Source organism: Phascolarctos cinereus, unplaced genomic scaffold (assembly GCF_003287225.1).
Source record: "Phascolarctos cinereus isolate Bilbo 61053 unplaced genomic scaffold, phaCin_HiC Scaffold_8;HRSCAF=390, whole genome shotgun sequence".
NCBI lineage: Eukaryota > Metazoa > Chordata > Mammalia > Diprotodontia > Phascolarctidae > Phascolarctos > Phascolarctos cinereus.
The window spans coordinates 14567957-14592354 of NW_027556291.1; positions in this window are offsets into that span (position 1 = coordinate 14567957).

The following is a 24398-nucleotide window of genomic DNA, read 5'->3' on the forward strand; positions in this document are numbered from 1 at the left end:
ATGTGAATGGAAAGAAGAGGAGATGGATGGGAGAGATGCTATGGAATACAATCGACAAAAATCTGACAAGCGATTGGCTATGTGGATGAAGTGAGTGAGAATCTAAGGATGAGTCTGAAGTTACAAATCAGGATAAGTGGGAGGATGGCGGCTCCCTCTATAGCAACAGAAAGGTTAAGGAAGGCGGAGTCATTTGGGGAAGTAGCTAATGAGGTTTTTTTTTGGATGAGTTGAGTCTGAGATACTGACAGGGGCACTCGGGGGAAAGGCCCAAAATGCAATTGATGGCGCAGGACTGGAGCTCACGAGCCAGAGTAGAGCAAGGTATGGATGTGGGAGTCCCACAGGTGACCCTAGTGGAGCTGAAGAAATTGTGAGAGAGAATGTAAAGAGAGAAGAGAGCCAAGGAGAGAGCTCTGCGGAATGCCCAACAAGGAAGAAGTAGCAGCAAAAGAAAATGACAAAGAACAGTGAGACAGATAGGAGAAGCACAAGGAGAGAATAATGTCATGAAAACCCACGGAGGACAGAACGTCTAAGAGAAGGACATAGTAAAACGATGTCAGAGAGGTCAAGAAGGATAGGAGCAAGGCCATGCAATTGATAGATCATTGGTGATTGATAAAGAGCTGGCCTTGGAACCAGGAAGACCAGGTTAATGATAGCCTCTAACACATACAGGCTGTAAGATCCTAAGTAAATCACTTAGGGCCGTAACGTTGGAGAGTGAAACTTTAGTGAAGAAATAGAATTGGGAGCCAGATTTCAAGTGGATGAAAAGTGAATAGGAGGTGAGAAAATGGAGGAATAAGATAATACGGAAGTTTTTGAGTAAGAGAGGGCCATGGTCAGAACCGTGTATTAGGAATTTTACTTTGGCAGCTTTGTGGATGGGGTGGTGGAGACTGGAAGCAGCATGTCTCATGTCAGTCCCCTTCTTTATATCTCTACCACCACCCTAGCTCAAGAACTCATTACCACTCCCCTAAACTTCACCCATTTCAATCCATCATTTAAACCCAATGCGGAATAAGCTGTCTTCCACAAAGATTTGGTCATGTTGTTCCTCTGTCCAAGTATTTCCGGTGGCTTCTATCATAGCAGCCTCTGAAGTGATATGGAAGCTATTCTTTCAGTCATTTAAGGCCAGCCACAAGAACATCACCTCTCCAGATGTATCTTTTATCTCTTCTTTCCATCCTCCATGGTACAGTAGACCTGTATGGATCAGTTTTCCAAGCAAGCTCAGCCACCTTGTACCTCCTTGCCTTTGCTCTAGATCAGAGTGGGGAACCTGTGGCCTCAAGGCCACATGTGGTCCTCTAGGTCCTCAAGTGTGTTCCTTTGACTGGATCCAAACTTCACAGAACAAATCCTCTTAAGAAAAGGATGTGCTTTTGGGTGTTCAAATGGACCACAATCTAATCAGGTATTCCACAGATAGGATGGGAGTATTACAAAAATTATACACAGAAAACCATCAATATATGAGAAATAACAAAACTTTTAGGGTATGCCTGTAATAATGTAAATTAGAGAAGCCTTGAACTCTTTTCTCCACAGGGAAACAATAATCCAAAAAATAATTTTTAGTATCCATTCTGAATCTGAATCTGCTATTATATAAGCAGAAAAAGCTGTACATGTAGAAAAATTGTATATTATTAGATTGGATTAGACTTCTCCACGTTTTTTCAATGTTGTCAGTCATTACAGAATGTCCTTTTAAGTATGCACATTCCAACATCTTAGTCTCTTCCAGGCAAGTTTGTGGACTTCTTGATGACCTTGATAACCATCAGAGGGAAAAAGCATAGTACACTGGAAAGAGCACTAGCTCAAGAGTCAAGTGACCTGGGTTGAAATCCCACCGCTGATATTTACCACTTGTATGAACTTGGGCAAGTCACTTAACTTCCTTGGGCCTCAGTTTCCTCATTTTCCATAGAAAATGAGGGAGTTGGACAACGTAACCTGATCTATGATCTTAAGTTTAAGTCAATAGTACCATACCACTGACGTCAAGGTTAGTGAAATAAGTGACTGTATTTTCTTACAGAGAGAGGCAGAGTGGCAGAATGAACAGAGCCATGAATGAGGGAGACACGGAGTCAAGTCCTGCTTCTGATATTAACTGGCTGCGTGACTATGGGGAAGTCACCCTACCTCTTAGTGCTCTGGGCAACTCTAAAATGTTAAGTTGCAGAGAAGGTGCCGATTGGCATTGGTAAAGGAAGCTTGCTCATCTAGGCGTATCTTACACCGGTGAAATGGTTGGTCCGGTCCCTGTTCTTATGACTATTTGTTACAGGTTCTGGCTCCTTCAGAGCTAAGCAGCTGAAGTGGAATGGTAGCTCCCATTTGTACCAGTGTGGCATTACCTCCCTACAAAAAGAGTAAAGAGAAGCCAGAAAAGACTGGGCACTTTAGATTTACAACAGCGGTCCCTCTCCACACACATACCGAACAAGACTGAAGCTCCCTTGCTGCCTTTCATTTCTTTCCTATTATTCCTCGAATCTTGGACATCTGGCTTCTAACCTCAACACTCAACTGAAGTCATTCTCTCCAAAATTACCAGTAATGTCTTAGTTGCCTGATCTGATGGTCTTTTCTCAGTTATCTTTCTCAATGTATCTTCTGTATCTGCCACTGATGACCATTCTCTCCTCCCTCGATCTTTTCTCCTCTCTGGGTTTTCATGGCATTACTCTCTCCTGCTCATCATCCACATCACACCTCCTTAACTGGGAACATTCTCCAAGTCTCCCCACTAGGAGCTTCTCTCCTGCTAGCCTTGTTAGCTCCCAAGGGTTTAATCATCATGTCTATGCAGGTGACTCACACACCTATATATTCAGTCCCATTTTTGCCCCTGAATTCCAATTACATATCATCAATTGTCCACTAGATATTTCAAATCCTAAAGGCAACTGAAACTCATCTTTTCTAAAACAGAACTCATATGTTCACCTAAATCAATCCGTCTTCCAAATTTTTCTCTTTCTGTTGAAGGCATCATTATTCTTCCCTTCTCCCAGGCTTGTAACCTCAGTGTAATCTTTAACTCTTCAAGCTACTTCAGCCTCACTCTTCTAATAAGCTGCTCAATATTTTGCTGTTTATATTTCTTGTAACATCTTTTACATCTAACCCCTTGTCTCTAGTCATGTGACTACTGCCTGACTACTATAATGGCATTCGAATTGCTCTCCCTTCCTCAGAGGAGTCAAACTCAAGGCCACAAAACTCCCTAATGTAGACAGAACCAGATTTAAATGTAACTGGGAAATGTTTAACAAAATAGAATACGACATAGATAATGGTAATTTGTGATTTTCTAAGTCAATATACAACCAGCATGGATTTGTTTCTATTTGAGTTTCACACCACCACTCTATATCATTGCCAAATGCTCTGCCTAAAATACAGGGCTGACCATGTTATACCCCTATTCAATAAACTCCCTATTATCTCTAAGATTAAAAATAAACTTCTCCGTTTAAAGTTCTTCACAACCTTGTCCTAACCTAGCTTCCAATCTCATTGCATATTTTTTCCATTCCCAAGTTCACTCTACAATTGTGCCAGATAGGCTTTGTCTCTGTTCCTCACCCATGACACTTCCTCTCCCATTTCTGCACCTTTTGCATTCACTATTGCCCATACCTGGAATGTACTGCCTCGTTATCTCTGCCCCCCCATTCCTCCTCCTTTAATGTAGGACACTACCTGCTACATGAAGCCTTTCCCAATCCTTCCAACTGCTTAGGAACCTCCCTCCAAATTGCTTTTTTTTTTTTAATTTTTTTTTTTAAGTTAGGCAATGGTGTTAAGTGACTTGCCCAGGGTCACACAGCTAGTAAAATGTTATGTGTCTAAGGCCAGATTTGAACTGAGGTCCTCCTGAATCCAGGGCCGGTGCTCTAACACTGTGCCACCTAGCTTTGTATTGCTTTGTACTTAACAGCTGCTTAGAAATAAACTACTTTGTGGCCCCTGGGGACAAAGCTTTGCGATTCACTTTTTTAAAAAAAGAAGCTTCCAAATCCCTTCAAGACTGAATCTCTCCCATGACTGCTTTTCATGGCTAATCTATTTCTTTTCCTTCAATTCAGGGGTCTTGCTAAGAGCCAGGCACCTGTACTTGGTACTTCCCAATGGCTGTAAAGTATGGTCCATGGGTTTGCTGAGAGCAAAGACTGCAAACGAAAGGAGAGTAATAATCTGTGTTTATACCACTCATGCTTTGGGCAAAGCCACAGAGATGAGCTTTAATGCTAGCCAAAATAAATGCAGTTTCCATGAATGTTAATTTTCCTTTTAAAAAGTTAAAATTTTCTCTGTTATTGTGAAGTTGTCATTAAAAAAACCAAAACATTTAAATATACAAAAAAGAGGAATGTGTAAAAAACTGTAAACTTCTGTTATGTACAGTTTTTGGGGGAAGATTCATAATGTTAATTTTCAAGTGCTTTTTTGGGCTCACGTGTAATTAGAAAAACACTGTTAATATTTTGCTATATTTATATAATTTTAGAAGAAATGTTAGGGTTTGGACATATGCATACAAAATCTAATTTTAAGCATACAAAGACAAGATTTTAATCTCACCATGCTTTCATGACTCAGAAAGTAGGATTGCAGCATCATTTTGCTTCAAAGTTTGAGATGCTTTGGCTGTATGCCACTTTACTTTGGAATGGTGAGGCTGAAATAATCACGTGAGGGTAACTCTAGGTATAACACTACACCCCTTAAATACTTGTTTTATTCCTTCCATCAATATTCCCATGGGAGCTCTTAGCAAGAACAAATGATCGCAAATCCTGCTTCTAGTAAGCATGGTGAGTACAATGAATTTAGTAGGGACCAGCATAGAATGTACACTGTATTTCTGCTGATGGTTAAATTACTGTCCATGTTTAAAGTGCAGGCTAGTCTCTCTTCTAGAAAAGAAGGTAAAGAGGCTCCAGAAAGGCCTCTTCACTCTCCAGGCTATCAAACAGAATGTTCTTCTTTAAAAATTGAAGGTCTTCAATGTGAAAACAAAGAAGAAAAAGGATCGAAAGAGACAGGACTAATTGGATGGTAGCAGAATGTCAATACAAGAATGTGAAGAAGAACCATTAGAACCAAAGATCTGAAGCTCTTTCTCAAGAGAAAAGAACTGGACCTTCTGAGGAGGAAACAGTTACTTCACAGGACCATAATGAGACGTGAAATGGACCTCACTTGGCTGCCGAGGAATGGAGCCCCAAGTGCTGTGTGGTGACAGAGCATCCACTAAGGGTCAAAAGAAGAGACACACAGTGGGATTTGATGAGTCCTGGCTGAGGGGTACTGAGGCAGCTATTAGCTCTTTAGGTTTCCCATAGCAGGTATCCAGGACATAGCAAAGAAACTCCCAAGACTCGTCAAGCCAGATTACTACCACTCAACAGGAGGGATGCCCAGAAATTCACAGGAGACTAAATCTAAGAAAGAAGCCAGCAATAAGCCATACCCTCAGCTGTTAAACACAATGCACAAAGCACGGGTAACTAACAAACTGAACTAGAGATCCTAATTCAAGGAAACAAATTTGACCTCTTAGGTGAGATAAGACCCAAGAATGGGCTATGACTCCAAAAGAATATAACTTATTTCAAGAGGATAAGACAGACAAAATTGGGGGCCTCAGGGGGGCAGGGGAAGAGGAATGGCACAGTGGTATTATAGTAAGAGCCTAAATATATGTGAATGATAATTTAATCCACCAGAAGGTGGGGAAACCAATGATGGGAACTTCTGGATATGAATCTTGCCAACAAGAAAGAACTGGCTGCTGGGGTGAAGATGATGTGGAACTTCAAAAGGAAGTTAATTCATGTATTGCAAAAATTAGGAGAGAAGAGAGGAAAGCCAAGTATGGTTTGATATGCACCTTAGGTTATATTTCAAAGTATACAGGAAAAGGCTAGAGAGAATCTTGTGAACTAAAATTCTAAAGGGAAAGTCAGCCAAGGAGAGATGAGAAATGCTCAAGAATGAAATGCTGAAGAGAAGATTCAACGTAAAATAATTCTACTGAGATGTGAGAGGGGATATTGTCTAAAAAACCAGATGCAGATACACAGGGCATTCACTGACCAAATTAGATGCTAAAAAGAACTGTATAGGAAACGGAAACAAGAGTAGGCAAAGGCAGATAAATATAAAGCTATATTTTATGTCTAGTTTTATAAATATAAAACACAATTCTTACACAACTGTGCCAAAGCCTGGAGTACGAAAGCTCAGAAAAAGCTAAGGGCAAAAATAGAAGTTTTGCATGGGTTAAAGAGGAGAATCACAGAAAGGAGAGGACCTCTTCTAGGGAACAATGGGAGAATGAAGAAGAGAAGGCAGAGCTGTTCCATTCTTCCCTTGCTTCCCTTTTCTCTACAAAGGACAATGACCTTTAAATTAGGTTGGACAGAACAAAAATGATCAATGCTGAGTTGAAACCCAAAATAAGTAGGTAGGAATAGTAAAAAAGCACCTAGCTAACCTTTGTGAGTTCATTACAGGGCCCAGATGAACTTCATCCCTGCTTCAGATCTGTGTTGGTATACAAAGTACCCATACTGACAGAAATCACAAAGCTCTTAAAGTATTAAAGTTTCAACTGAAATCAATAGTAATTACTCACCGCTTCTCTGCCTTCAATGTGGAAGACCAGACTCAAGCAAATACATGTGGGGAAATGCTACACAGGTGAAAATGAGGAAGATTGTCATGGAAAGAATAAGGCCCAACTAGCTCTCCTGTCAGGGCTCAGCCATGTAGATGACACCCATTTGATCAAGAGTACTTCCAAGAATCTTCTCAGGCATTAACTCAGTTTGCTGAACATGTCCTAAGCCTAAACTATGCACCAAGCAGGGATTGTGCTTAACTGAGGATCTAGAGACAAAAATAACATAAGCCCTGTCCTTGTACTGCTATTTATGTCTTCCTACTAGGAAGGATATATATGCCAGAGGGAAAGAGTGCTAATAAGTGGGGGAATCAGGAAGAGCCTTATATAGGAGGCAGCTTATACAAGCAACTGTGTTTGGGAGGAAGCTTGGCATTCTCTAAGTTAGTTAACAAGCATTTATAAAGCACTTACTATGTGTCAGGCATTGCATTAAGTGCTGGGAATGCAAAGCAAAGCAAAACTAAATTCCCTGACCTCAAGAAGCCCACATTTCAATGGCAGAGACAACACATAAACAACTATGTAGATATGAGACACACTGGATTGTAGAATACATGGAGATGAGGAAAATATCAAAAGACTGGAAAGGTAGGAAGGGGCCAGGTTGTAAATGGCTTTAAAAGCCAAGTTGAGGATTTTCTTTTTGATCCAGAGGTCATGGGGAGCCACTAGAATTTACTAAGTAGAGGGCTGATGAGGTCAGATCTACATTTCTGAAATATCACTTTGGTTGCTGAGTGGAGAATGACCTGGAATGGGGAAAGGCTAAAGACAGGAAGATCATAACCCAGCCAACTATTACCACAGTTCAGGCAAGAGCTGATGAGGGTCAGCACAGGGGTGATAGCTACGTAAGTGGAGAGAAAGGGATGTGTATGAAATCTTCTGTGAAGGTAGAAAGGATAAGATTTGGCAACAGACTGGACACATGGAGTGAATTCAAGTGAATAGTCAAGTATGACACCAAGGTTGGGAACCTAACTGACTTTGAGGATGGAAAGGGAACTCACAGAAAATGACCTTAATATTTTTGTTAATGTAAGATGAAAAGTCTTGAGCTTATAGATTGGGAGAAGGGCATGTGTGGGAGGCTTGAAATGGAATATAATGTTTGGGATAGCTTCACTGGAGAAAGAGATGGAGAATTAGTTATAGAGGAGTAAACAAATTGACATGCTGCAGTAAGGGCCTAGTTGAACTTCGGTAATATTAATTTATAACGTGTCCAATCAGCATGGTTGTGAGACATCTTCCAGCTCCCTTCAGCAGCCTATAAGTAGGAATGAAGGCTGATGGCAGGACTAGTCTGGAGTTGAGGTTATGGCACAAGCACAATGATGATTTAACAACTGGGTGAAGGATTCAGAAATAAGGCAGCAGAGAACAGGACCAGCTATAGGTGAGAGTGAGAATGAGAATGTTTAGTAAATTCATTTAATGACTAAAGTTTGGACTCAAATAGCTCTCATGGGTCCACTGCATTTCTTTGCACCATACTGAAATAACAAATGAATATTACCTTTGAAGATGTCTGTCCTCCTTATTACAAACATTTACTTATGGTTGTCCCCGATTTTCCATTTAAATATTGTAATTTCAAAATGGGATCTACTGTCTTAATTTTGAATGACATATAAAGAGGAGTGTAATCTAAAGTGATATTCTATTAATATATGGAATATAATATTAAAGACTTTATTCTTTCGGTAAATGTTAATGGTCTTGTTACCATGGCACATTTCTTCCTTTAATTTCATGTAAATTTAAATTTTATGATGTTTGCTTCTCTGAGATTATAGAATCCTTTTTTATTATTAAAAAGAATCACAATTATGCAAATGATGATATCCAACCAGACAAGCAGCAATTAACTATGAAAGACAGGCTGTTACAGTACTCCATCTATTCACAGGGAATGAAATTGGACTTTCCTTAAAATAAACCTTTAATAAGAAATTTCAGTCAGTACCATTTTTAAAGGCAAGCGATTTTTTGAGAAAGAAGTTTGTGCTGCTGCCATGATCATTATACATTTTGATATTTATGGTTTTCTTAAGTATATTTTCCTCTACTCCCTTGTAAAACAAAATGAATGGTTCAGCACTTCCCCCAGAGCATGTCCCAGGGTGGGGGCAGCTACTTTCCGAGCTTCTGGCCAAATGGAAAAGGAAGTCCAAAGGATTACTGAAGAAAATACTTCCTTAAAAATTAGAATAGAGCAATTGGAAGCTAGTGACTTTATGAGAAATCAAGACACTGTAAAACAAATCCAAAAGAATGAAAAAATAGAAGAGAATATGAAATATCTCATGGGAAAAACAACTGACCTGGAAAATAGGTCCAGGAGAGAGAATTTAAAAATTACTGGACTAACCGAAAGCCATGATCAAAAAAAGAGCCTAGACATCATCTTTCAAGAAATTATCAAGGAAAACTGCCCTGGTATAGTAGAACCAGAGGGCAAAATAGAAATTGAAAGAATCCACTGATCTCCCCCTGAAAGAGATCCCCAAAGGAAAACTCCTAGGAATATTGTCGCCACATTCCAGAGTTCCCAGGTCAAGGAGAAAATATTACAAGCTGCCAGAAGGAAACAATTCAAGTACTGTGGAAACACAATCAGGATAACACAAGATCTAGCAGCTTCTACATTAAAGGACCGCAGGGCATGGAATATAATATTCCAGAGGACAAAGGAGATAGGATTACAACCAAGAATCACCTACCCAGCAAAACTGAGTATAATCCTTCAGCGGAAAAAAATGGTCATTTAGTGAAATAGAGGTCTTTCAGGAATTCTTGATGAAAAGACCAGAGCTGAATAGAAAATGTGACTTTCAAATACAATACTCAAGTGGAACATGAAGAAGTAAACCAGAAAGAGAAATCATAAGAGACTTATTAAGGCTGAACTGTTTACATTCCTGCATGGAAAGATAATATTTATAACTCATGAGACCTTTGTCAGTATTAGGGTAGTTGGAGGAAAAAAATTATATGTATGTATAGATAGGGAAAGAGAGAGGGAGGGAGGGAGGGAGGGAGAGAGAGAGAGAGAGAGAGAGAGAGAGAGAGAGAGAGAGAGAGAGAGAGAGAGAGAGAGAGAGAGAGAGAGATGGCACAGGGTGAACTGAAAATTAAGGGGTCATATCTGGAGAATAAAATTAAGGGATGAGAGAGGATTATATTCGGAGAAGAAGAAAGGGAGAGGTAGAATGGGGTAAATTCTCTCACAAAAAAAAAACAGAAAAGAAAATGCTCTTACAGTAGAGGGGAAATGGGGGCAGGTGAGAGGGAATGAGTGAATCTTATTCTCATAGGATTTGGCTTATGGAGGGAATAACATACACATTCAGTTGGGTAAGGAAATCTGTCTTACCCTATGGAAAAATAGGGGGAGAAGGGGACAAGAGAGCAGGGGGATGATAGAGAGGAGGGCAGACTGGGAAAGGGGGTAATGAGAAGCAAATCATCAGCATTTTGTTACCAACAAAGCCCAACCACAAGAAATAGAAAGAGAAATTCCATTTAAAGTTGCCATAGACATTATAAAATATTTGAGTCAACCTGCTGAAACAAACCTAAGAACTATATGAACACAATCACAAAATTTTTCACACAAATAAAGTTATATTACTTTCTTTACCTATTCAGTTATCTCCAGAGGTCTATCATATCTAACTTTTCTGAAATTCAAATCATTTCCTAATTTCTTTCTTCTTTATTTTATGGTTAGATTTATCTAGTTCTGAGAGGGGTAAACTGAAGTCTCTCACTAGTATAGTTTTACTGTCACTTTTGTCCTGTAACTCCTTTTAACTTTTCCGTTAAGAATTTAGATGCTATGCCATTTTATGCATATATGTTTAGTGCTGATATTACTTCATTGTTTATGGTACCTTTTAGCAAAATGTAGTAGCCATGTTTATCTCCTTTAACTAGGTCTATTTTTCCTTTTTCTTTGTCTGAGATCATAACTGGTACCTCTGACTTTTTATTTCAATTGAAACATAATACATTCTGTCCCAGTCATTTATTTTAACTCATTGTGTTTCTTTTACTTTCAAGTATGTTTCTTCTAAACAATATATTGTTGGATTCTGAAGTCTATTACATTCTGCTATTTGCTTCTGTTTTATGGATGAAGTCATCTCATTCACATTCACAGTTATGATCACCGTGTATTTCCCTTCATCCTATTTTTTTCTATTTCTTTTTTTTCCCGTTTCTCCTCAAAAGTCTGTTTTTCTTCTGACTACTGCTTCCCTTGATCTGCCTTCTCTCTAATCACTCCTACTTTCTCTTAGTCCCTTCCCTCTTACTTCCCCTACTGGGTAAGATGGATTTCTATGCCCTAATGAATGTGTGCATATGTATATATGTATATACATATGTATATATGCAAATACATATGCATATTACACACACACACACACACACACACACACACACACACACACACACACACACTCTTCTCCCTTGGAACTAGTTTAGATGAGAGTGAGGTTCAAACATTGCCCACTCTCCCCACACCTGTTTTCCCCTCCATTGTAAAACTCTTCCTTGTGTGCTTCTCTTACATGAGATAATTTCCCGCATTCTTCCTCATCCTCCTCCCCTCTTTTCCTCTAGTTATTTGGAACATCGAATGGGTAGAGGGTGTCTAACTTGATCTCGCCAATAACACTAAGATTGATATTGGTCCCAGACACCAAACCAATGAATATTCCAGCTGAGATGGTCTCATTTACTAGCTTCTTGCCTTTTTTGCAATCAGCCTCAAGGACTGCATTTCTATAGCAGTTATCAAAGGAGAAACTGTTAGCTTGGACTGGTGCCATTTTCCCAGGGGGGCACTTTCAGAACCCAGAAGTTGGACAAGAAAAATAGTCCCTAATGACCATTCCAAATTCAACATGTCCAAAACAGAAACTCAATATATCCAAAGCAGAAGTCTTTTCCACCAAACCCACCCCTCATTTTATTTTCCTTTTTTAACGTCTTTGGTACCACCATCTTTCCAGTAACCAGGTTTACAAACTAGGTGCTATCATTGATTTTCTTTTTTTTGCTTTTCCTCACCCCACATATACAACTAGATGGCAAATATTATTTCTAGATCAGCTAGGTGGCACAGTGGATAGAGCATAGGGCCTAGAGTTAGGAAGACTCATATTCTTGAGTTCAAATCTGGCCTTAGAAACTTACTATCTGTGTGACCCTGGGAAAATTACTTCAGCCTGTTTGCCTCAGTTTCTTCATTTGTAAAATGAGCTGGAGAAGGAATGGCAGGCTACTGCAGTAGCTCTGCCAAGAAAACCCTATATGGGGTCATGAAGAGTCAGACACAACTGAAATGAATGAACAATATCTCTCTCATATCCTTCCTTCACTCAACATAGCAACCAACCTAGTTCAAGCCCTCATAACCTCTCACCTGGAAAATTGTAATAGCCTCCTAATTAGCCTTCCTGTCTTGTCTTTCACAATTTCATTACATCTTTCACACAGCTGCCAAAGTAATTTTCTTAAAGAACAGGTTTGACACGTCACTCCCCTAGTCAAAAAACTACAATGGTTCTCTATTACCTTTAAGATAAAATGTAAGCTCCTCTATTAGGTTCTTAAAGTCCTTTACAACCTGGACCCAACCGTTGCATTACTTCCAATTCTGAGGTCCAGATAGAATGGTCTTCTTGCTATTTCACACATATAGCATGCTACCACCTATTTCCCCTCCTTTGCACTGGCTGTTTCTGATGACAATAATGTACTACCTATTTACCTTCACCTCTTAGAATCCCTTTTTTCCTGTTAAACTTGGCTAAAATGCCACCTTCGACAAGAAGTCTTTCCTAACATCCCCAGTTGTGAGTGGGCTTTCCTCAAATTATTTTGTATTTACTGTGTATGTACTTACATGCGGGCATTTTGTTTTCCCTGATACATATAGTCCTTGAGGGTATTTTTGTCTATGTATCATCATAAATTTGCCACAGGGGACCAGCCCAATGAGCTGGAAGGCCTTCCTCTTATTTTCCTGATTTTGCAGGGATACTGATGGATCAAACAGGTGGACCAGTTGTTATCCCTTGCTCTCAATTCTGTTTTCAGCTCATTCATTCTTCTGATCACATCTTTTATACCACTTTTGCATGATTCAGCATTTATAATACACTGCAGTATGCTCATGCCCACAAAGTGCCTCTCTATTTCCCTGGAAGTAATATTCAACTTCAGTTCTTCAAAGATGTTAGTATGCCAGAATTTGCTCACACGTCATCACTGGAAGAATATTTTTTAAAGTGATTCTTTCACAGAGAAGCCTAGAGTCATTAAATCACTGTGAAAAATTTCAAAGGCAAATCAATCTTTTGTATATTTCCTGTTTAATTCTGGGACCAGTTCACTGTCCCTTTTCAGCAAATGTCCCAGATATATACTGCTAGATGAAGTTTACGGGTTGACCACCCAACTGCATATTATAGTCTGGACAATGGGCATTCTTCATCCACTTAGTTATTCCTATGTGGAAGGTTAGGACAAATTTCAGTAGTTACAGATCTCATTTAGGAGGTTCTTGAGTATTCTCAGCCTTATATAATTAGCACAATTTCATTCATAAAGAGTAGCATATAGAAGACCTCAACATCTACATGGAATTGCTCTTTAATTTGAATTTTACACTGGACTCCTAAGACAGTGGCACACACTCTTGGAAAGTATGTATTTCCTTGTTTTATGCCTTGCTTGATATTAATAATCACAAAATTGTCGAAATTACCTATCTTGTTGCATTTTGTAGGGTATCTTACATAATTTTGACACATATTGAAGACAGCCGGTTGGAATAAAGCTTTTAAGGCAGTGTTTTGCTCTGATAAGGCAAAAATTTTTAATAGTCAATAATATGCATAGTAAGATATTGTAACCTCTACTTTTCAGTTGTATTATTGAATTGGTATGATTGACTGTGGAATATTGTTTGTAAAAGCTTGACTTTTCACTTTTAAAACCTTCATCAAGATTGCTTTCATACATGTATAGATTATACTCATTAAAAATTTATACAGATATAATAGTAAGCATATAGTTAAGCAGTTATTGCTACTCTCTCTGCCACTTTTTCAGCCATTCCAGCAGTGTGAGCAGTCATTTCTGCCCTGTATCTGGAGGGGCCCTAAAAGGTTTAAGCTTAAAATGATTGTTTAGAAGGGGAGAGCAGGTCCAGGGATCAGAGTGGAGCAGGGACTCTGGAGTCCCTCTATTGGGTGTGGATAGGGAGGAAGGGAACAGAGTCACATTAGGAGGGGGAAAGGGACACTAGCAGAAAGATTCTTCCCCAGAATAATGCCTATTTTACTGGATTCTCTGGTGCCAAGTAGGATCTGGGCAAGATGAGGCAGGGCAGGAAAGGAGAAGGATTCTTTGGAGAACCTTCTCCTTCTGGACCTTCCTATGCCTAGTTTGGATTATAGTTTTCATAAAATTTCTTTATCTTCTCATTCTCTACAACTAAAGATAGTTCAAAAGTTGCCATTGTTTTTATTAAAGTCTTTTGGCAAGTATCTATCATGAGCACTGCAATATGAGATGATCAGATATGTTTCTTGTTCCTTTTGTAAGTATATGACAAAAACAATACCACGAACTCCAGTATTTAACTCTCTAAGGAAAATGTGAGTCATTCTTCCTTTAAGTGCAATTTCCTATTTCTCTTTCTCTCTCCTTCAGTTCTCAGTTTTCCTATACTCATGGTTCCTATACTCATTGATCAACATGGGAGCTTTGATCTACTCCATTTCTTACATGGCCTTTTTGCCCCCTGGCTCCCAAGGGTTCATCATATACATGCCAAACAACCTGATCAGTACCATACACTGTAACTTAGAACTCCTGAAACTCAAAAGATCCACCAGCCTCAGCCTCTCCAGTAGCTGAGATTACAGATATGTACCACCATCCCTGGCCAACTTCATTTTTTCTCAGTTTCATTTATAGTAAGAATATGGAGATTAAAATGACTCAATTTCTTCAGTATTATGTCTAGTCACTGGTCACTGGACAAGAAAATTACATTTATAGTACCAATGGCTAAGTCAATATTGTCCCAGATATATGCATTGCTGCATGAACCAGACAGCCTACAGGATGAACTCTACAGGCTAAGTCAATATTTACAGATGGTCTTAAAAGTATGTGATTTAGCAGCTTCTACATTAAAAGATCTGAGGGCCTAGAATATGATATTCTTGAGGGCAACAGAGCTAGGATTACAACCAAGAATCACCTTTCCAGCAAAACTGAGTATAATTCTTCAAGGGAAAAAATGGACATTCAATGAGACAGAGGACTTTCAAGCATTCTTGATGACAAGACCAGAGCTGAATAGAAAATTTGACTTTGCAATACAAGACTCAAGAGAAGCATAAAAAGGTAAACAGGAAAGGGAAATCATAGTACTTAATAAGGTTAAATTGTTTACATTCCTATATGGGAAGATGATACTTGTAACTCATAAGAATTTTCACATTATTAGGGCAGTTTGAAGGAATATATATTAGATAGAGGGCAAAGGTATAAGTTGAATATGAAGAGATGATAACCAAAAAAATTTTTAAATCAAAGGGTGAGAAAGGAATATACTAGGAGAAAGGGAGAGATAGAATGGGATAAATTATCTCACACAAAAGAGGTAAAAAAAGTGTTTACAGTATAGGGGAAGAGGCAGAAGGTGAAGGGGAGTGAGTGAACCTTACTCTCATCAGAATTGGCTCAAAGAGGGAATAACATATATACTCAATTGGGTATGGAAATCTATCTTACCCTATAGGAAAGTAGGAGGGGAGGGGTATAAGAGAAGGCAGGGGTGATAGAAGGGAGGGCAGATTGGGGGCGGGGCTAGTCAGAAGCAAAACACTTTTGAGGAGGGACGGGTTGAAAAGAGACAGAGAACAGAATAAACGGTGCAGGAGAATAGGATGGAGGGGAATACAGGTAGTAATAGTAACTGTGAAAAAAAATTTTGAAGCAAGTTTCTCTGACAAAGGCCTCATTTCTTAAACACACAGAAAACTGGGTCAAATTTACAAAAATACTAGCTATTCCTCAATTGATAAATGATCAAAAAATATGAACAGTTTTCAGATAAAGTAAACAAAGCTACCTATAGTCACATTAAAAAAAATACTCTCACTATTGACTGGAAAAATGCAAATTAAAACTATTTAAGGTACTACCTAGTACCTATTAGATTGGCTAACAAGATAGGAAAGATAGGAAAATGACCAATATTGGAGGGGAAGTGGGAAAAATGAGACACTGAGGCACTGTTGGTAGACTTTTGGACGATTCAACCATTCGGTAGAGCAGTTTGGAACTATGCCCAAAGGGATATAAAACCCTGCATACCCTCTGACCTTGCAATACCACTACTAGGTCTGTAACCCAAAAAAGATTAAAAAACAAAAAGGAAAAGGACCTACATGTACAAAAATATTTATAGTAGCTCTTTTCTGGGGGCAGAGAAGTAGACATTGAGGGGATGCTCATCAACTGGAGAATTCCTGAACAAATTGAAGTATGTAATTATGATGGAATTCTATTGTGCTATAAGAAATGATGAGCAGGATGCCCTCAGAAAAACCTGGAAAAAACTTACATGAGCTGATGTAATATGAAATGTGCTATGTACAAAGCAACATCAGTATTGTGTGATGATAAGCTGTCAATGACAGCTATTCTCAGCAATACAATGATCCAAGATAACTAGGAAGGACCTATGATGAAAAATGCCACCCATCCCCAGAGACAGAACTGATGGTGTCTGAATACAGATTGAAACATACATTTTTACTTCCTTTATTTTTCTTGAGGTATATTTTCCTCTTTTTTTTGATCTATGTTTTCTTTCACAACATGACTATTATGGAAATGTTTTGCATGATTACACATGTATAACCTACATCGAATTGCTTGCCTTCTCAATGGGGGGAACAGGAAGGAGAGAATTTGGAACTCAAAGTTTTAAAAACAAATGTTAAAAGTTGTTTTTACATCTAACTGGGGAAAATAAAATACTAAATAGAAAAAAATTTAAAAAATTTTAGAGACCCCAGGTTATTCTCCCTACTCCAGAGGCACTTTGGCCAGTCTTTCTATACAGGAATAGGAGGGAAACAGGTAGCCTGAGACCAAAGGAGCAAACTACCTTTAAAATGCCATCAGTGTGTGACCCTGTGGTTTTTTCTTTTTTTGGAGAGCAGGAGGCCTATGCTTCCCGCCAGAATTTTTAAATGATAATTATAAATCCAAGAAAGTAGTAGCTCTTCTTAGCATTTCATTTACCCATTAGAAGGAAAGGTCTTCTTAAAGTTATTCTTTGATGAACCCAGCAGGCTTTCTCTCTTAAGCCAGGTCTTATTTCTGAGAATTTGCAGAATGGCATGGCTCTGTTACAGATTATATATCAATGCTCACCCTTATCAAAACGCTATCTGGAAACAGCTACATTTTATGCACAATAAACATTGTATAGAAAACTTATGAGACTGTAAAATGTTTTTAAAACCATGAAATCACTGAACATGATTTTAACTACTAAAAATGTGGCCATTTGCCAAATTTCATTCATTTGAAACTTAACAAAGAAAGTACCTACCACTTTATATTGACCAAATTTAACTAATGGTGTTTTTCCTGAAGATTTAACTGAAGTGGCTTACTTCCTGAACTAATATGCATAAGTAAATAAGTACTCTGCTGTAGAACTTTTATATTGAGAATATGTCAGGGATGATATGATGATGCTTTATTTAAAATGCTAATTTTTTTCAAAAAAATTTCACTTGACTTAAATTTCACTTTACTTCCAGAAGAAGATTCCTGGAACCAGACTGAGTTTATCTGTTGACCCAATCATTAGAAGAATGCACATTCAAATTAAACATGAATTAAAGCTGTGATTATCCAGTGGCTCTTTGTTACTTCAAGCATCAAATATAAACTTTTGTCCTTGACATTTAAAAGATCTTTATAATCTGATCACTTCCTACTATTCCAACCTTCTCACTATTTTCCCCCCTCCATGTACTCCATGATTCAGTTACACTAGCCTACATATAGTTCCCCAAACAGGACCCTACTATCCCATCTCTCTGCATTTTTACCAGTTGTCTTTCATGTACTGCCCCTTCATATCTGCCTTTTAGTTTCCCTAGTTTCCTTCAAGACTCAGCTCAAATCTCACCTTCAAGAGATCTTTCAGGTCAACCCAGCTATTAATGGCTTCCCCTTTCAGCTTACCTCCATATACTCTATATATCTTTCACGTAACAAATTCATCCACTTCTTGCTAGAGAGGTGGTGAACTTAAAAGGCAGAATGAAGTAGACATTTTTGGATGTAGCCAGTGTTTGTTTTACCTGACTATACATGTTTGTCAAGAGGATTTTCTAATTGTTTTTAAATGGCCTTAAAAGCCTAAATATGAGTTGTTATTATTACTGATAAGGTGAATTGGAGATGGTGAGGCTTAAAAAGAAATTATAACAGCCCAGCGAAATGTATTATTGAAAATGTAGTTGGTGAACTATAATGTCTATAACCCTAATTAACTTAGGACGTTTTGGCAAGCCTGGCATATGATATAAAAGAAAAAAAAATTGATAAATTGAGGTAGAAATGAGGAGGGTTCACGGGCTCATCCCAAATTTTGAAAACTGTGTACATAAACGGAATTTTACAGACATTTCTGATTTCCTACCTTTCTAGTTTTTGCCAGAAACATGGCGGGGGAGGGGGGTGGCAGCACTTCTCAACTGGATTGCTAGTCTCCCATCTCCCAAGGATCCTTCCATTTATTTACATTTTTCCTAGAGCTGCCTCACCCCACTGCAGCACTGGTAATCTAACTAGGGGAATTGTCCACATACCACCTAGCTTGGGAACCCTTGTTACATAAAACACTCAGGACCTACAACAGGATCAGCCTCCATAGCATTGTACACGGAGCTCCGTTGATCTTTGGGGTTGTCTCCTACTATGCTCTGCTCTCACATACTTCTCCCTTCCCCTCCTCCCAATTTGCTCAAGGTATTGGAATTCCCAGACATGGCTCTAGGCTATATTTTTTGTCTAACAGCTGTCCTCTAATCAGATTTCCAATTAGCTGATCATGAGGTATCAGACTTTCCCGAAAACAACTTCTCTCTGGTGAACAGACAGCAGCTCCTCATAAAAATAAATGCAAATTTAATGCGTTTTCCACTCACTCTTTTTTTTTTTTTTTGCTTTTAGGCAATTGGGGTTAAGTGACTTGCCCAGGGTCACACAGCTAGGAAATGTCAAGTGTTCAGTCTGAGGCCGGATTTGAACTCACGTCCTCCTGACTTCAGGGCCAGTGCTCTATCCACTGAGCTACCTGGCTGTCCTTACTCTCACATTCCCACGGATTTCTGTATATGACGTGGTTGTAACTTGGACAATAAGTGTACTTTGACATGCTCAGATCATCTTGTCCCAATTACAGTACCTTTATTTGACAGACCATGACAAGAAACATGTATTACTAAGGTTAAATATTTAATCAATATTAAAATAGCTGGTTAAAGAAAAATAGGTAAACAATTTCACATACCACTCAGGAGATCAGTGTCTCAACTGAAAACAAATAGTTTACTCCAATTTCAGTCCTAGGAATGACAATCAGGCCTGTCCTGGAGGCCCAGAGCCTCACCGTAAATGTAAAGACTTCAATCAGATAAGCTCCAATTACAGAAATTTCATTAGCTTTATTTCTACTATAGCACTTAGCATACAGTAAGTACTTAAAAAATGCTCCAGCTATCTACCTGTCCATCAAACTAGTACCTGAGGCCTCAATGTTGAATTTTACTAACTTAGAAACTGCTAAAGAATGTTCTTCCTCCTCTTCTCAACTTGAGAGATCATGAAAGTGCTTAACAGCAACAACCAGCTCACTAAAGGTTATGAAACTAGATTAGAATTCAATAAGCACAAATACCCTGTGCAAGGTAGGCAAATATAAATTTAAAATTAGGCATAAAAAATCTCTATAGTTGTGTGTCTAATTTTCAAAGTTCCTTTCTTAGATCTATACTATTCTTTCAAGTGGTCCCAGGTACTACCTGTATTACCACATGCAAATCAGAACCTGTCTCCTCATTGGTAGCATGGAGGTAATAATACCTGCAGCACCTATCTAAAAGGGCTATTATTCTTTTATAGTTAATTTTTTGTGCACTATTACACAGGCGGATAATTGCTTTCCACAATTAAATCAAAGTATAGGCTGTAAGCTCACTTTTAGGACAACTTTGGTAGTATATAGGACAATGGCGATGATGTATACCTCATTCTGATCCCTTGTGGATTTCACTACTTTTGCTATATTTTTATATTCTGAAAGCACTTCATTCCACCTATTCTGAAGAATATGAGTATTTGGCACAGGATGGAAATATCCATTACATGTATTAAATATTTTTCTTCACATTTTTGGATCAATGTTATGTCTGCGATAATGTTCTGGTTCCAGTGTTGCTGATTTGTTAAAATTCTTGAGAATTATCTTGAGGTCTGTATTTGTAAGAGAGGGATTTATTGTCTGTAGTAAGCTTCTGGCCATGAGATTTGCTTACTAGGTATTTATACAGCAGGTGCTAAGTTCTATGAAACTTCTACTGTTTACCATTTCCTTCCATAATCTGTATACAAAAGCAACTTTAGAGTTTCAGATTACAGAAGGATAGATAATGCTTTGATGATTCAGGGCGGCAATCCTCAATTGCCATCATAAACCTCCATCAACATTTCTCCATGACATTTGTTTGGGATTTCTTTGTTAACATACTGTTGACTGAGTTCAAGTGGATTACACTAGTGGGGGCCTGCGTGAGTCTATTCTTGGATCTCAGCTTTCTTTCCTTGCTGTCCTGCTACCTTCCCACCTCCATATATTTTTCTTATCTTCCTTGACTTTTCTTTGAGAAATGTGATGGTGTGAACTACTCCCTCCTTCCTGAAACTCTCTCCTCCTCTGACTTGTTCTCCCACCCCACTTCACTACTCTGTTTCCCTTACTGGCTCATCTTGTCATTGACCATTAAAAATAGGTGTCCTTGATTTCTCATCCTGATGGACAAGATAGCCAAAGGGAAGAGAACCAAAGGGGAAGAAAGTGTCTTCAGGCCACTCACTGCTGTTGCAAGGGGACAAAGACAGTGGATCCTTTGAGGAACCTCAATAATTTTATCAAATTGCCTTAATGTCAGATCATAGCACCAAAGGTCTATATCCTTTACAAGCATTTGGAAGTGCCAAGTGCTGCCGGCAATTAATTGATTCACTAAAACTTTCAATCATAAATTCCTTAGTTCTATTAATGGCAGAAATAATAATCTCTTTATTTCTATTAATGGTACTCATCACTCTTCATGCAACCTGGGCTCATAATCTTGGGGCCATATTTGACTCTTCCCTCTATCCCCTATAAATCCAATCAACTGCTGTATGCTGTTATTCCTACTTTTGCAATCTCTTCACATCTGGCTCCTCTTCTCCATTCCCACTGCAACCACCCGAATTCTGGTCCTCATGTCTTCTTACTTAGACAATGACTTATACATAATATGTGCTTTGTAAGTGTTTGGTGGATTTAATTTCTTAAAGTGTAATGCCTAGAACTGGTGTCCAAACCCATTCTAAATGTAGTCCAACTAATGCAAAAGATAGTGGGACAATTACCTCCCTTGTTCTAGATTCCATGCCACTACATTTCTACATGATTTCTTTCAGTTACTGCATATTAACATATTCGGAGTTTTGTTTTTTGTTTTTTTTTTTTTAAAGTAGCTGCGTGTCACACTGTTGACTCAAATTGAGCTTGGGGTCAACTAAAATCCTTAAGTCTTTCACATCACCTATTATTAAGCAAGGTATCTCTCACAGTTGATCTTTTAAAACTATATAGGGGATTTTACATTCATCACTGTTGAATTTCATTGCAGAAGTTTTTTCTCTCATCATTTTAGCCTTTTGAGATGTCTTTGAAACTTGATTCTGTAATTTGATGCACTCATTACTTCTTCTACCTTTGTGTCATCTGCAAATGTGACATATATTCCTTCTATGCTTTCATCCAAATCACTGAGAAAAATGTTGACAATGACAATAAGGAGAGAATATGCCCAAACTAACTCACTGCAATGAATAAGTGATCTCACTGATATAGGCATTCCCTCCAGTGCTATTCATTCATGAATTCTCATTCAATTGTTCATGTGTCCCATAAAGACCTCAGCAATTTCCTGGCCCTTCCAAACAGCTCCAGGGAAGCTGAAATCTCTGGTGGCACGTAGCCAATGTACCACCTAAAGTCCCTGACAGTTCCTCAGGTGTTCCCCCCAGCATTAATCAGTACTAATTCCCAAGCCTTGATCTGTACCTCAGGACTAGGCTTCTCATTCTCTTCCCCTCAATGTATGGTCCTGCTTGACCCAGATAAAAACCTACTGGCCTTGACCAGTTTGGGCACTGCCTTCCGTGAGACCCCAGCAGACCTGACCTGTTTCTATCTTCCTTAGCCTGTGCCCTCATATTGTGAGTACCTTTCCTCAATAAAACTTGTTTGCTTTACTCTCTCTCTCTCTCTCTCTCTCTCTCTCTCTCTCTCTCTCTCTCTCTCTCTCTCTCCTTGCTTGCTCATGTCTCTCTCTTGAAACAAATGAAAAAAATGCCAAGAGACAGAGTTTCTGGATAATTAATCAATTTATCAATTAGGCTAGCTAAAAATTAATAAATTGATGGTCAGTGGTTTCTCTTGGTAACCAAAGATGCCCTATGGAGAACCTGACAGTTTTAAACCCTTGAAAAGGAATTTCCTTGACAACTATAAATCAGCCCTGATTAGTAGACATTTAATGAGAAGGTGGGCTAAAACATCTTTACATCCTCCTGCTGAGAATTAGGCTTGATCATGAGACTCAGCCTTCAGCAATGTGGACAGGAGAATGCATCTCTATCCAGACCACTCAGGGTGGTTTTCTCCTTCATGAGCTGGGTCACCCTAAACTCTAATGGACAGGTACAAGGACAAGGGTTCCTTTCCCCAGGGTAAGAACTCACTCAGCCAGTATTTTGTTTATACTCTAAACAGAAATTAGGTCTCCTAGTTGGGTGGCGTCCTGTCCTTCAGAGACTGACTTAACAAGAGCTGGACTTCAATGAGGAACAAAGTCTGGATGTAATAGTAAGACAATTTCTCACTTTGGGACTCTTGACAAGCAGTCCAATTATGCTACAATTCATCTTCGGAGCCTTTCCTAAGAGAGTATTACAACGTCTCAGATCTCATATACTTCTGTATAGCACCCTAGGAATACCAATTCTGTTTCTTGGGGAGCTGTATGTGTTGACCACAGCGTACAACCAAACTCGGTCTTTGACCTTTACTTAGGCTGCAGGTTGTGACAACAGAAGAAAAAACAGTCTCTCATGTTCCTTTTCTGGGATGATATTTTGATGTTTGCTAAGAAAAAAAGATAACAGGGGTAGCTAGGTGGCGCAGTGGTTAGAGCGCCAGCCCTGAAGTCAGGAGGACCCAAGTTCAAATCCGGCCTCAGACCAAACACTTGACACATACTAGCTGTGTGACCCTGGGCAAGTCACTTAACCCTGACTGCCTCACAAAAAAAAAAAAAGATAACTATAAATGAATACCCACTGATATCGCCATAAATTCAGTGACAGAATCACTGAAAAGCTATCAAAAATATGTTTTCAATGTAAAAGTGAGCCCATTCGCCTCCAAAACTACATCTGTCCTTTGATTCCCTATGGGGGCATTATTTGGCAGCTACCCCTATTCAGTGCCTTCTTCACTACAAACAGAGTAGGCAAGACCCATAAACCAAATGCCAAAATGTCCAACTGGAGCAGGGCAGCAGAGTGGAATAATTCTCAGTCTCCCCATACACAAATGAATCCAACCTCCCACAGACACACAAGCCATAAGGGAATGGAACAGATAGCCAGAAAACTCATGCTAGGAGGTGGGGCGAGGAAGGCTTTTTATAACAGCAGGAAAACTCTTGCCTGTGTCTACATTGCTCTCCTTTCTACAGTTCCTTGGGATGGTTCAGACATGCTGATGGGTTTTTTTTTTGTTTTTCAAGGCATAAGACAAGGGTTTATTTCCTCTACTACAGAAAATACTTAAGATGCAAAGGATTCTAATCATGATAACAGCAATAGTAGTAGGAGTGTGCATCTACATAGTGCTTTAAGGTTTGCAAAGCACTTTACAGGAGATTCTCACAACACATTGTCAGGAAAGTGAAAAAAATGAGGCACATAGAGGTTAACTGACTTGGCTAGGGTCACACAGCCAATAAGCATCTGAGACAGGATTCAAACTCAGGTCTTCCTGACAAATCCAGAACTGTCTGCTCTGTGTCACCTAGCTGCCTCCACATATGTATATGAGAGGTATACATGAAGAAATACACCTCAAATAGCCCACTGAACTTATTATACTCCTAGGAAGAACAGTCTTGGTAAGGGGCTTTTGTATCCTGCAAAGCAGCTATTTTAGAAACTACTTCCCACAGGACAGTTGGCACCAACTCACAGAATCCTGGACTCATGAGGCAGC